At 39.6% G+C, this 15,125-nt stretch overlaps 1 protein-coding gene across 1 annotated transcript in view; it reads left to right on the top strand.

The window, feature by feature from the left end:
- LOC128685938 (uncharacterized) overlaps positions 1-15,125 on the top strand; it is a gene marked incomplete at its 5' end in the record, with an annotated part of 637,739 nt that overhangs the window by 174,895 nt on the left and 447,719 nt on the right.

Here is a 15,125-nt window from a genome sequence, read left to right as displayed (position 1 = left end):
TTATCATTGTATTGCTTACAAAACTTGTTTACAAGTTTATTGTAAGTAAAATAATGATGAAAATATTAGTGCGGTTATTGTGTTAGATACAACAGTACTGTATAGTACAATGTACCATATGGTACCCTGTACCAAATACTACAGGGTACCATATGGTACAGGGATCCCAATGGAAATAAGTCATCCAGATTTTTTTTGGGTTATCCTAGGATCTTTACACATTTGCTGTTGCATTGGGCTGATGCAGTGACCTGCATGCTCGTGGCACCATGTCGTACATTGTACCATATGGTACCATTGTACCATATGAGACTACAGTGGAACCTCGGCTTACGATAAGCGTCCGTAATAAAGCAAATCGATTGCTGGGATTTATATCAAGAAGTGTAAGCAACAGAAGTCCAGCGGTTATACTTCAGCTTTATACATCATTAGTAAGGCCTCACCTAGATTATGCAGTTCAGTTCAGGTCTCCATATTACAGAATGGACATAAATTTGTTAGAAAACATTCAGCGTAGAATGGCTAAATTAATACATAGCATTAGAAATCTTTGTTATGAAGAAAGATTGAAGACCCTTAAATTACATTCACTTGTTAGACAAAGAATGAGGGGAGACATGATCGAAGTGTATAAGTGGAAGATGGGTATTAATAAAGGGGATATTAGTAAGGTCTTGAGGATATCTCTCCAGGAGAGAACCCACAGTAATGGATTCAAATTGGACAAGTTTAGATTTAGAAGGGATGTAGGAAAGTATTGGTTTGGAAATAGGGTAGTTGATGAGTGGAACAGTCTGCCTAGTTGGGTTATTGAGGCTAAAACCTTGGGTAGTTTCAAATATAGGTTGGATAAATACATGAGTTCTCCATGGGGAAGTGGAACAGAATTCTTCCTCCTTAAGCCATGCGTGTCGTAAGAGGCGACTAAAATACCGGGAGCAAGGGGCTAGTAACCCCTTCTCCTGTATATATTACTAAATTTAAAAGGAGAAACTTTAATTTTTTCCATTTGGGCCACCCCACCTCAGTGGGATACAGCTGGTGCGTTGAAAGAAAGAAAGAAATACATGAGTGAGAGGGTTGGATTTGAGTGGGAGTTGCATATGAGAGCTTATTTCTTGGGTGGCATTGAAAATTGGGTTGGGCAAATGTTTTGTTAGTGGGATGGATTGTAAAGGATTTGCCAAGTACATATGGGCCAACAGGCCTGCTACAGTGTTCCTCCTTTCTTATGTTCTTATGTTATTATTATTATTATTATTATTATTATTATTATTATTATTATTATTATTATTATTATTATATACATGATTGCTGATGTTATGAATGAAAAGAAGTTGGATGTCCTGGCCCTAAGCGAAACAAAGCTGAAGGGGGTAGGGGAGTTTCAGTGGGGGGGAAATAAATGGGATTAAATTTGGAGTATCTGAGAGAGAGCAAAGGAAGGGGTAGCAGTAATGTTGAATGATCAGTTATGGAAGGAGAAAAGAGAATATGAATGTGTAAATTCAAGAATTATGTGGATTAAAGTAAAGGTTGGATGTGAGAAGTGGGTCATAATAAGCGTGTATGCACCTGGTGAAGAGAGGAATGCAGAGGAGAGAGAGAGATTTTGGGAGATGTTAAGTGAATGTATAGGAGCCTTTGAACCAAGTGAGAGAGTAATTGTGGTAGGGGACCTGAATGCTAAAGTAGGAGAAACTTTTAGAGAGGGTGTGGTAGGTAAGTTTGGGGTGCCAGGTGTAAATGATAATGGGAGCCCTTTGATTGAACTTTGTATAGAAAGGGGTTTAGTTATAGGTAATACATATTTTAAGAAAAAGAGGATAAATAAGTATACAAAATATGATGTAGGGCGAAATGACAGTAGTTTGTTGGATTATGTATTGGTTGATAAAAGACTGTTGAGTAGACTTCAGGATGTACATGTTTATAGAGGGGCCACAGATATATCAGATCACTTTCTAGTTGTAGCTACACTGAGAGTAAAAGGTAGATGGGATACAAGGAAAATAGAAGCATCAGGGAAGAGAGAGGTGATGGTTTATAAACTAAAAGAGGAGGCAGTTAGGGTAAGATATAAACAGCTATTGGAGGATAGATGGGCTAATGAAAGCATAGGCAATGGGGTCGAAGAGGTATGGGGTAGGTTTAAAAATGTAGTGTTAGAGCGTTCAGCAGAAGTTTGTGGTTACAGGAAAGTGGGTGCGGGAGGGAAGAGGAGCGATTGGTGGAATGATGATGTAAAGAGAGTAGTAAGGGAGAAAAAGTTAGCATATGAGAAGTTTTTACAAAGTAGAAGTGATGCAAGGAGAGAAGAGTATATGGAGAAAGAGAGAGAGGTTAAGAGAGTGGTGAAGCAATGTAAAAAGAGAGCAAATGAGAGAGTGGATGAGATGTTATCAACAAATTTTGTTGAAAATAAGAAAAAGTTTTGGAGTGAGATTAACAAGTTAAGAAAGCCTGGAGAACAAATGGATTTGTCAGTTAAAAATAGGAGAGGAGAGTTATTAAATGGAGAGTTAGAGGTATTGGGAAGATGGAGGGAATATTTTGAGGAATTGTTAAATGTTGATGAAGATAGGGAAGCTGTGATTTCGTGTATAGGACAAGGAGGAATAACATCTTGTAGGAATGAGGAAGAGCCAGTTGTGAGTGTGCGGGAAGTTCGTGAGGCAGTAGGTAAAATGAAAGGGGGTAAGGCAGCCGGGATTGATGGGATAAAGATAGAAATGTTAAAAGCAGGTGGGGATATAGTTTTGGAGTGCTTGGTGCAATTATTTAATAAATGTGTGGAAGAGGGTAAGGTACCTAGGGATTGGCAGAGAGCATGCATAGTTCCTTTGTATAAAGGCAAAGGGGATAAAAGAGAGTGCAAAAATTATAGGGGGATAAGTCTGCTGAGTATACCTGGTAAAGTGTATGGTAGAGTTATTATTGAAAGAATTAAGAGTAAGATGGAGAATAGGATAGCAGATGAACAAGGAGGCTTTAGGAAAGGTAGGGGGTGTGTGGACCAGGTGTTTACAGTGAAACATATAAGTGAACAGTATTTAGATAAGGCTAAAGAGGTCTTTGTGGCATTTGTGGATTTGGAAAAGGCGTATGACAGGGTGGATAGGGGGGCAATGTGGCAGATGTTGCAAGTGTATGGTGTAGGAGGTAGGTTACTGAAAGCAGTGAAGAGTTTTTACGAGGATAGTGAGGCTCAAGTTAGAGTATGTAGGAAAGAGGGAAATTATTTCCCAGTAAAAGTAGGCCTTAGACAAGGATGTGTGATGTCACCGTGGTTGTTTAATATATTTATAGATGGGGCTGTAAGAGAAGTAAATGCGAGGGTCTTGGCAAGAGGCGTGGAGTTAAAAGATAAAGAATCACACACAAAGTGGGAGTTGTCACAGCTGCTCTTTGCTGATGACACTGTGCTCTTGGGAGATTCTGAAGAGAAGTTGCAGAGATTGGTGGATGAATTTGGTAGGGTGTGCAAAAGAAGAAAATTAAAGGTGAATACAGGAAAGAGTAAGGTTATGAGGATAACAAAAAGATTAGGTGATGAAAGATTGAATATCAGATTGGAGGGAGAGAGTATGGAGGAGGTGAATGTATTCAGATATTTGGGAGTGGACGTGTCAGCGGATGGGTCTATGAAAGATGAGGTGAATCATAGAATTGATGAGGGGAAAAGAGTGAGTGGTGCACTTAGGAGTCTGTGGAGACAAAGAACTTTGTTGTCCTTGGAGGCAAAGAGGGGAATGTATGAGAGTATAGTTTTACCAACGCTCCTATATGGGTGTGAAGCATGGGTGATGAATGTTGCAGCGAGGAGAAGGCTGGAGGCAGTGGAGATGTCATGTCTGAGGGCAATGTGTGGTGTGAATATAATGCAGAGAATTCGTAGTTTGGAAGTTAGGAGGAGGTGCGGGATTACGAAAACTATTGTCCAGAGGGCTGAGGAAGGGTTGTTGAGGTGGTTCTTACATGTAGAGAGAATGGAGCGAAACAGAATGACTTCAAGAGTGTATCAGTCTGTAGTGGAAGGAAGGCGGGGTAGGGGTCGGCCTAGGAAAGGTTGGAGAGAGGGGGTAAAGGAGGTTTTGTGTGCGAGGGGCTTGGACTTCCAGCAGGCATGCGTGAGCGTGTTTGATAGGAGTGAATGGAGACAAATGGTTTTTAATACTTGACGTGCTGTTGGAGTGTGAGCAAAGTAACATTTATGAAGGGGTTCAGGGAAACTGGCAGGCCGGACTTGAGTCCTGGAGACGGGAAGTACGGTGCCTGCACTCTGAAGGAGGGGTGTTAATGTTGCAGTTTAAAAACTGTAGTGTAAAGCACCCTTCTGGCAAGACGGTGATGGAGTGAATGATGGTGAAAGTTTTTTTTTTCGGGCCACCCTGCCTTGGTGGGAATCGGCCAGTGTGATAATGAAAAAAAAAACATACATACTAATAATAATACACTGCAGCAGGCCTCTTGGCCCATACTAGGCAGGTCTTTCATAATCGGTCCCACTAATAGAATATTTGCCCAACTCAGTTTTCAATGCAACCCAAAAAATAAGCTCTGATAATTCTGTATACTCCGTGGTAATAGGTTGGTAGACAGCAACCGCCCAGGGAGGTACTACGTCCTGCCAAGTGAGTGTAAATCAAAAGCCTGTAATTGTGTTACGTGATGGTAGGATTGCTGGTGTCTTTTGTCTGTCTCATGAACATGCAAGATTTCAGGTATGTCTTGCTATTTATACTTACACTTAGGTCACACTACACATACATGTACAAGAATATATATACACACCCTCTGGGTTTTCTTCTATTTTCTTTCTAGTTCTTGTTCTTGTTTATTTCCTCTTATCTCCATGGGGAAGTGGAGCAGAATTCTTCCTCTGTAAGCCATGAGTGTTGTAAGAGGCAACTAAAATGCCTGGAGCAATGGGCTAGTAACCCATTCTCCTGTATATATTACTGAATGTAAAGGGAGAAACTTTCATTTTTCCTTTTGGGTCACCCCGCTTCAGTGGGATACGGCCGGTGTGTTGAAAGAAAGAAGAAGAAGAATTCTATATACTCATGTGCAGGTCCCACTCGTATCCAACCCCTCTCACTCGCATAATTATGCAACACAAATTTGAAACTACCCAAGGTTTCAGCTTCAATAACCATACTAGGCAGGTAGGTAAGACACACTGGCAACATTTAGTCAACTTTATAAAGTTGCCTAAATGTTGCCTGTGTGTCTTACCTACCAACCTGTCAGTATTGTATACCATTTTGATATTCATACTAGGCAGATTGTTCCACTCATCAACCTAAGAACAACCTAAGACTTAGGGAACACCTGTCAAATCTCGATTTGGGGTTATCTAGCTAATGATTCTATTGGCGATGATCATACTTATGATTACGAAAGGATCTCCATTTATGAGTTCTTTCTTAATAATGTACGTGCTCAAAGTACACCTACCATCCGACTTACGACCTGCTCGACATACGTCCACTCGACTTACGACCGCGCATCTGGCAGCTGGGCTGGGCCGGCTGATGCACACCACTGTACAATATTTGACAATACTAGTGGGGGCAATGTGTCATGCAGGCAGCATCAGTTTGAGTAACCCTGCCCTATCAGCAGCATCATACTGTATTAACTGTACTAACTGGACAGTAAATTTCACCATGGCCCCTAAAATGAAGTCTGAATCTTGCACTGGAGATTGTGGCAAGAAAGGCTCTTACTCTCGAACTCTCTATTTGTTTTCACTGTTGCACATAAACCTGTCTGCCTATATATCTGTCTGTATCTCTGTGTGTCTGTTTGTCTGTCTACTAGTGTGTCTATCTTTCTGTCTACCTGTGTGTCTGTCTTTGTCTACCTGTGTGTCTTTATGTCTACCTGTGTGTCTGTCTTTCTGTCTACCTGTGTGTCTTTCTGTCTACCTGTGTGTCTTTCTGTCTACCTGTGTGTCTGTTTTTGTCTGCTTGTCTGTCTCAGAGCCACTCATTAAGAGTGTACTTTGTCTTGAAGATGCCATATTAATAATGATAATAACAATAATAATCACTGAGGCGCATTAAATGTCTATAAAACGCTAATATAGACATTTTGCTTAATCCATCTATGATTTTTTTTCAAAATTATATAATAAACATGCTACATAACATATAAATTAACAAATATGAGATATTTTTCTGGTCGGCTTGACAGTGAACAGGAACCGTTCGTGTCCGGGCTGGTAACAACAACAACAACAACGTTTGTTTACATAACTCATGAACATTCTACATTCTCATTCTCTCTCTCATTTATTCATTTAATCTTGTTTACTCACCTCTCACTCTACATTAAAACTACAGATATTTAACACTTACACTCACTCACCCATTTGACCATAAACAGAAATATCAATCTCAATCTCAAAATAATGAATCTTAACTAGTCATAAGTTGGCCTGTGATACTCCTATACTGAAACTATGTATAGTGCCAAAACAAAAGCATTCACATTGCTAAACTCACAAACTAGTATTTAGTCACTTAGCCATCATACCAACTTACCTCATAATTTTGTAATATTTTAAACTTAAGATTTAATTTAAGTCTGCCCGAAATGCCTAGCCATGCTAGGTGTTCTAGTGGTACACTCTGTAATTATTATTTTACTACATGTAAATCACACAATAACCAAATTCTGTAAACTCAGCATTGTAATCCTTATAGAGAATAAACTTTGAATTTGAATTTAAGGCAAGTAATGAGTGGACACGATTATTATATTATAGCTTAATAATAATAATGTTAATATTAGTACATATGTATTATTGTAATAATAATGATTATTAATATTATTATTAGTTTAGGGCACTGGAGCACAGATCCACTGTATAGCACTTTGTCTGGATTTTTTGGGTTATCCTAGGTAATTTATAATATGTATGATAACTTGACTTATGTGTACCAGTGAGAGAGAGAGAGAGAGGGAGAGAGAGAGAGAGAGAGAGATACAAAGAGACAGCCACATTTGGTCAGCCAGTCAGCCAACTACCCACCCACCCACCCATCCAGCCACCCACCCACCCACCCACCCACCCACCCACCCACCCACCCATCCAGCCACCCACCCAACCAGCCAGCCAGCCACCCACTCGGCCAACCACAGACCCGGCCACCCAGCCAACCAGCCAGATACGTATTACACATGTTCCAGAGTTGTTTCTCTTTACTTTGGGTATAGGTTATACAACATTCTGGCAGGATGACACTACCACTACCACTGTGTCGACAATACATAAAGATAATGGTAACATATGATACTGTATGTGATGTAAAATTTACAATACGTATCACTACCATGTATACATTATATACAGTACATGAATAATTAAAATACAACAATAGAAGTAAATTATGGTAAAAAGAATGAAATAATGATTGTACATTTATTTATTTTTTATTTATTACAATTTGAGCACACATACAGAGGTACAAAAAAAAATACAGATAAGAGCAGCATGCCAAAGCCACTTATACTATGCATAGCATTACGGGCTGGCTTAAAATTAACTTAAGATTAACTAAGCAATGATGAAATCAGTGATAAAACATTAATGTAAACAGATTACTATAAAGCACAAGTGAGTATTACAAAGACAGGTCATATGGTTGCATGCATTGTTGTACATTCAGTCGTATGGAGAATTCTGTTAGGTAGTTTATTTAAAAAAAATAGTAAAGTTAGATTGGGTTTTAGGTTTAACATTTATGTGATATAATTGTGAGAAACATTTAAGATATACAATTTATAAGGTTGAGTTATTCAGTATTTATTTGGTTTTGGGTGAGTAAGTGATCTTTGAGAAGAGACTTGAATTTATAAACAGGTAGTGTTTCTTTTATATTTACAGGTAATGAATTCCAGATTTTAGGGCCTTTTATGTGCATTGAGTTTTTGCATAGTGTGAGATGGACACGAGGAACATCAAAGAGTGATCTGTGCCTTGTGTTATGGTCATGTGTTCTGTTGAGGTTGGCAAGGAGATGTTTGAGGGGAGGGTTAATATCAGAGTTAAGTGTTCTATGTATGTAATAGGTGCAGTAATAAGTATGGATGTTTTGTATGGTGAGTAGGTTTAGTGTATTGAATATTGGTGGAGTGTGCTGCCTGTAGTGAGAATTTGTTATCATTCTAACTGCAGCCTTTTGTTGGGTAATTAGTGGTCTGAGATGGTTAATTGTTGTTGAGCCCCATGCACAAATTCCATAGGTGAGATAGGGGTAAATAAGTGAGTGATATAGGGCCAGGAGGGCTGACTGTGGAGCATAGTACCGTATCTTCGATAGTATGCCTACAGTCTTGGAAATTTTTTTAGAAATTTGTTGTATATGTGTATGAAATTTGAGTCTATTATCAAGGTGGATTCCTAAGAATTTTCCCTCTGTTAGCTTTGTGATAGGTGATCCGTTTATCATTATGTTAAGAGGGACATCTGTAGCTCTGTTACCAAACTGAATGAAGTAGGTTTTGTCAATGTTTAGTGTAAGTTTGTTAGTCCTCATCCAGGTAGATATTTTCTGTAATTCGGTATTTACAGTATTGGCTAGCGTGACTGGGTTCGGGTGGGAGAAGACGTATGTAGTGTCATCTGCAAATAGTGTGGGTTTGAGTAATTGTGAAGCATTTGGTAGGTCATTTATATATAGGTGAAAGTATTATGTAGGTAGTTTATATAGGAAAGTTTTGACATTATGCCCTACCCAATATGTCGGCAATTTTCGAAGGTTCGACTTACGTCCATTTCGACTTACGACTGGTTGGTCGGAACCAAGCTTGGTCGTAAGTCGGATGGTAGGTGTATAATACATTCCCCAGAGAAATCAGGTCTAATAATAATGATCCCAAATGGGTTAACAGGAGGCTAAAGCATCTAATAGGGGAGAAAAGGGAATTTATATGCACATTAGAAGAGGAGAGGTTAACCTTACTGACCAATATGTTCAGCTTAAAAGAAGAGAAGTAAAAAAGGTAATTAGAAAGGCTAAACGTGACTAAGAAATTAGAGTTGCTAATGAATCTGTCACCAATCCGAAGGGGTTCTTTCAAATGTATAGGACGAAGGTGAGGGAAAAAGTAGGACCTCTGAAAATTGGGAATGGACAGCTGATGGGTAACGGAAATGAAATGTGTTCCATATTTAACCCTTTCAGGGTCCGTCCCGTAGATCTAAGGCTTCACGTTGAGTGTCCAAACCGTAGATCTATGCCAAATTTCTAGCGCCGTCAAATTTAGCGCAAAAATGTTCATAGGCCTACATGTGAGAGAACGGGTCTGAGTGGGTGTGCGCCATAAACAAAAAATCTAGGCACCCGCATAGCATTGTGGGAACGCCGGCTCAGTTACCCTTGTTCACCATGCCTCGTCGCAAGGCAGCTCTCACTCCAAGGAAAATTGGTACTCTCCTGTTCCTATCTGATAGTTCTGACTGTGATGGAAGTGGAAATGAAGATGAATTCTTTGGCTTTGAACAGTTTGTGACCGAAAGAAATGACCAGGATATCGATAATAGTGCAGAAAACTCTGACTATCCTCAACCTTCTACCTCTGGTGTGGGCACTCGTCAGTCACGGTCGGTTGTACCTCAACGCAAGAGAAAACTATTATTTTCATGTGGCCAGGCCTCTGACTTCAGTAATGATGATGATAGTGACGTGCATTGTGATTTTATTGTTCTTGACGATCATTCGAGTAGTGATAGTGAGGAATCATATTCACCAGTGAAGTGTCGGTATGTACGCCACTGCATGCGCTCGGATAGTGTACCCTATGCCTTGCCCAGGGGACAGAGTACATCCCATGGCCTTACACCAGCTATAGATAGTGATAGTGAGGATGATGTGGCTACACTTGGCATGGATAGACCACAGGCATCAGTAGATGGTGGTAGTGGTGATGGTAGTGCCACGGCCATGCATGACTCACCAGCCCAGGCTGGGACCCACGCTGCTGACTCCTCAGTTCAAGGACAAAGTGGAGCGTCAGCCACCAGCCCACCACAACCACAACTACCGCACAACCAGCCTATGATGTCCAGTGTCCACCAGCAAACCGTATCTGGGATTGGCAGCAAAATCTCAATTTTGTTCCCAAGCCCCACCACTTTGATGACTCTCAAAGTGGAATTATACCTACTTGTCCCCTTGGAAACACTGCAAATGAACTGGAATTCTTTGAACTATTCTTTGACCAGCCATTGATGGAAACTATTGTCAGGGAAAGTAATAAGTATTTTGAGTACACCATGGCAAATACTATCATATCACCACAGTCAAGACTACACCGGTGGAAAGAGACGACTGTTGCAGAAATGTATTTGCTTTTTGCAACAATATTGCTTACGCCTCATGTCTATAAGCATAATGTAAAAGCATACTGGTCCACAGATCGGCTAATTTCTACCCTGGTCTTCAGTGAAATCATCCCAGTGAACAGGCTTATCTTACTGTTACGTATGTTGCACTTCTCTGAATAAACCAGGCCTGACAGAAGTGACAGGTTATACAAGATTAGAAATGTTTTTATGTATCTCAAACAAAAGTTCAGCATGTACTTTTATCCATTCAAGAATCTTGTAATTGACGAGTCTTTGATTTTGTTCAAAGGTAGGCTGTCATTCAAGCGGTATATACCGAGCAAGAGGAAACGCTTTGGTATAAAACTGTTTGTATTCTGTGACTGTGACAGTGGCCTGGTATTGGATATTGTTGTATACACGGGAAGTAAAACATTGAAAGATACCAAGATGTTATTGGGTATCTCAGGTAACGTAGTGAGAAGCATGATGGCACCTTATCTTGGTAAGGGGCATACATTATATACCGATAACTGGTACACAAGCCCATTACTCAGTGATTTCTTGTGAGTGAACAAGACAGATGTGTGTGGCACAGTGCGTTCTAATCGTAAACATATGCCCTGGCTCAGTGCAGGTGCTCATGATGATGAGGTGCAGGTGTTTACTGCCAATGACATCATGGCATTACGGTGGCATGACAAATGAGATGTCACATTGTTGACGACCCGGGCCGGGAGAGTACCGGCGAATAAAAAAAAAAAAAAAAAAAAACATTCACCGTAATGAAATGCAAGACAGTGGCAAAGTTGATCGAGAGACTAATGAACATATTCGAAAGCCAGTGACAGTGATTAATTATACACAAAACATGTGCTTGGTTGACAAATGTGACATGCAGATTGGCTTTGTTGATTGTGTTCATAAAAGTTACAAGTGGTACATGAAACTTTTCTTCCATCTCATGGACATTTCAATGCTCAATGCATATAATATGTACCAAATGAAGACTGGCAACAGACCACCGTATGGTGAATTTTGTTTGTCTGTTGTCAGACAACTCATAATGAAGTACCAGGTAACAACACCTGCTATACAACAAGGTCCTCAAACTCCTCTGGATATTCCCAAGCGTTTGAGGAGGGAAGGTGATCATTTCATAATACAGCTTCCTTCAACTCAGAAGAAATTTGCTCGGAAGAGATGCATTGTCTGTGCACAAACAAAACAACGGCAACAAATACACAAAGACACTCGGTTTGTGTGTGAGGAATGTAAGGTACCTCTGTGCATGGTGCCTGGTTTCAAGGAGTTCCACAAGCTCCAGCAGTTCTAAAACCATGCCCAGTGATTGTAAATATGTAAATATATGATAGAACATTAGTATTATACAAGATTTGTGAATGTTTATTGTAATAAACAACAGTGGTAAACAATAATATGGTAATAACTTCATTACGGTTATTGTGTTCAATACAGTGGATTTATATATATACATTATATACAGTATTGGCCTCTCAGACCCCAAATGTTAGTAGGAAAAGAAAAAATTAGAAAAGAAAAGAAAAAACTACAAAAAACGGTAAACAAAGTAATGTGTGTATGTGTAAATCGTCGCTGTTGCCACCACCACGTCATTTGGAATCAACTTCTCGGCACTGTGTCTCGGTAAGTACTGATCAGAAAATTTTTTTTTGTCTTATTACCTTCACAAAAATATACTCTTTAATTCTGTAAGAAAAAATAATTTTTTTCTTTTTTTTCAAAATTTCGTGGACACTGGAGCATCACTTCAGATTTTGGCCTTGGATCCTGAAGGGGTTAATGACTATCTTTTGTCAGATTTTACGCAGGAAGACACAAATGAGATTCCAGAAATTAATAATTATTCAGTTCCTGACGAATTCAAATTGACTAATATTACTGTCACAAGGGATATGGTTATCAAACAGATAGACAAACTGAAGCAAAATAAGTCCCCGCGGCCCGACGAGTTATTTCCCAGGGTACTTAACCCTTTGAGGGTTGAGAGGCCCTCTCCGAGACTCGTTCACAAGGTCGGCCAAATTTAAAAAAAAAAAAAAATAATTTTTTCTTATGAAAAGATAGAGAATCTTTTCCCTGTCATAATGACACCAAAAGTATGAAATTTGATGGAACACTTACGGAATTATGCTCTCACAAAGTTAGCGTTTTCGGCAATGTTTATGCATCGGCGATTTTGCCCACTTTGAGCCTCATTATCGGCCAATTCCACTGTACTAGTCGACAAAAAACATGAATATTTCGCTAGAACTCCATTTTTTCTATTGAATGAGTGCAAGAAACCACCCATTTACCAATTTCAACTATCCAGTACAGTGGTCAGAATTTAGCAACTTTGCCAATTTCACACAAATTTCAAAAGATGCCAATTTTCGAATAGGGTCCAGAATAAACAAGAAAGACATCCCTGGCACTAAAAAGACATTTCCTCTGTTCAATAGTCACGTCTCAAGGCCCCTCTTACATTCCTTTGCTTTCCACTTTGAATTTTTATTCTCACAAAAAATAGAAGATTTACTTTTATGCAGACTACTGCATTAGTGTAAAAAATGGTATAAATAATATTGGTGCACTTGCGAAAGAATATTAGACTCACCAGTTGACTTGTATTGGACGCTTGGCATGATGTGTTTACTTTTGAACTTGGGTAAAAATCGAACATTTCTGCTACTTTGAGCTCAATTTCAAGGTACTTTTCCTTGTAAAACTAGTCAAAATCATCTCAATTTCTGTAGCATGTCTTCCGTTCTATAAAATGAGACCAAGAAAACTAGAATACAACAATAAATACCATACGAAAATACAGTGCAAAGTCACTGTTTTATTCCAAAAACACTGTGAAAGTTTTTTTTTTTCTCATTATGCACTGTGTGCTGAAGGATTTTTTTTATACTGTGCACACTGACCACATAGACCCATTCTTTCATATGTAGGCCTACCAGCTTTCTCCCACTAGATTTGAGGGCGCTAGAATTTAGGCGTACTAGTACGTCAAAAACCCTGGGTTGTAAGCCGTACTAGGACGGCTGAAACCCTCAAAGGGTTAAGTAATGCAAGATGGAACTTAGTCAGCCATTAATGAGTGTGTTTAATGCATCTGTCCTTACTGGTGTTGTGCCAGAGTTGTGGAAGCTGGCTAATGTGGTTCCCATATTCAAATCAGAGGATAAGTCCGTTCCTTCAAATTACCGTCCAATAAGCCTGACATCTATAGTGGGCAAGTTACTAGAATCAATTATAGCTGACATTATCAGAAGTCACCTTGAAGAGCATAACTTCATAAATGAATCTCAGCATGGATTCACGAGAGGTCGTTCCTGCCTTACAAATTTAGTGACGTTCTTCAATAGAACATTTGAGGCAGTAGACAGTGATAAAGAATATGAAATTATTTATTTGGGTTTTAGTAAAGCCTTTGATAGAGTAGCTCACAAGAGAGACTTAAAAAAAGTAGCAGCTCATGGTATAGGAAGTAAAGTTCTAGCATGGATAGAGGCATGGCTTACCAATAGAAAGCAGAGAGTTTCGATTAATGGGGTTAAATCTGAATGGGGATTAGTCACTAGTGGTGTTCTACAAGGATCAGTTTTAGGCCCTCTCTTGTTCATAATTTACATTAATAACCTTGATGAACGGATAATGAGTGACATGAGCAAATTTGCTGATGATACAAAGATAGGCCGTATGATTCATTTTGAGGAGGATAGCAATGAACTCCAGGAGGATTTGGACAAATTAATGTCTTGGTCTGAAAAATGGCAGATGAATTGCAATGTGGATAAGTGTAAGGTACTAGTCCTTGGTAATGAAAATAACCCTCGAAGCTATAATCTAGGTGAAGTAGAGCTTGATCATACAGAATGTGAAAAAGACTTGGGAGTCATGGTAAGCAGAAATCTAAAGCCAAGACAGCAGTGCCTAAGTGTACGCAACAAGGCTACCAGATTACTTGGATTTGTCTCAAGAAGTATTAGTAACAGAAGTGCAAAAGTTATTTTACAGCTCTGTACATCACTAGTGAGGCCTCATTTAGATTATGCCACTCAGTTTTGGTCTCCTTACTACAGGATGAATATAGATTCATTGGAGAACATACAGAGAAGGATGACTAAAATGATTAACTGTAAGGAACCTCCCTTATGAAGATAGACTTAGAGCCTTAAATTTCCACTCTCTGGAGAGACTTAGAATGAGGGCAGATATCATTGAAGTGGTGACCTGTACTTGACTCTGTGAAGAAGTGTCTTGTGTGCTATCGTGGACTGAACCAAGATGCCCTCCATCGAGCAACTTTACCAGCAGCTTAAGGAAGAATTGAGAGTAGCAAAGATGGAGATACGGCGATTGACTTAGGAAAACAAGAGGATTCGTAGTAGTCCTCCTGTTTTGAGTCCTCAGGTCAAGAAGGGAACATGGTCAGTGGCTGGACAGCATGGAACGAAGTTGACGATCAAGAAGAATGGAAAGACAGAAACGATGAAGAAGAAAGAGACTGCTGTGGAAACATCTAATGCATTCTCCGTGCTACCCAACGAATGTGAGTCGACTACTGGGAACATCACGACGAACGACGCCATTGAAGGTAAGAATATTGTTGTTGGGGATAGCCAGGTTAGATACATGGATAGGGCGTTCTGCTTGAAGGACAGGAGTAGGAGACAGAGGGTTTGCTTTCCTGGGGCTGGGATGGAGGACATTGTTAGCCGGCTTGACAACATCATGAACGGTAATGGGATCA

Source organism: Cherax quadricarinatus, chromosome 9 (genome assembly GCF_038502225.1).
Source record: "Cherax quadricarinatus isolate ZL_2023a chromosome 9, ASM3850222v1, whole genome shotgun sequence".
Lineage (NCBI taxonomy): Eukaryota > Metazoa > Arthropoda > Malacostraca > Decapoda > Parastacidae > Cherax > Cherax quadricarinatus.
The sequence above is the reverse complement of the archived record's forward strand: the minus strand, read 5'-3'. Positions and strand labels throughout refer to the sequence as shown.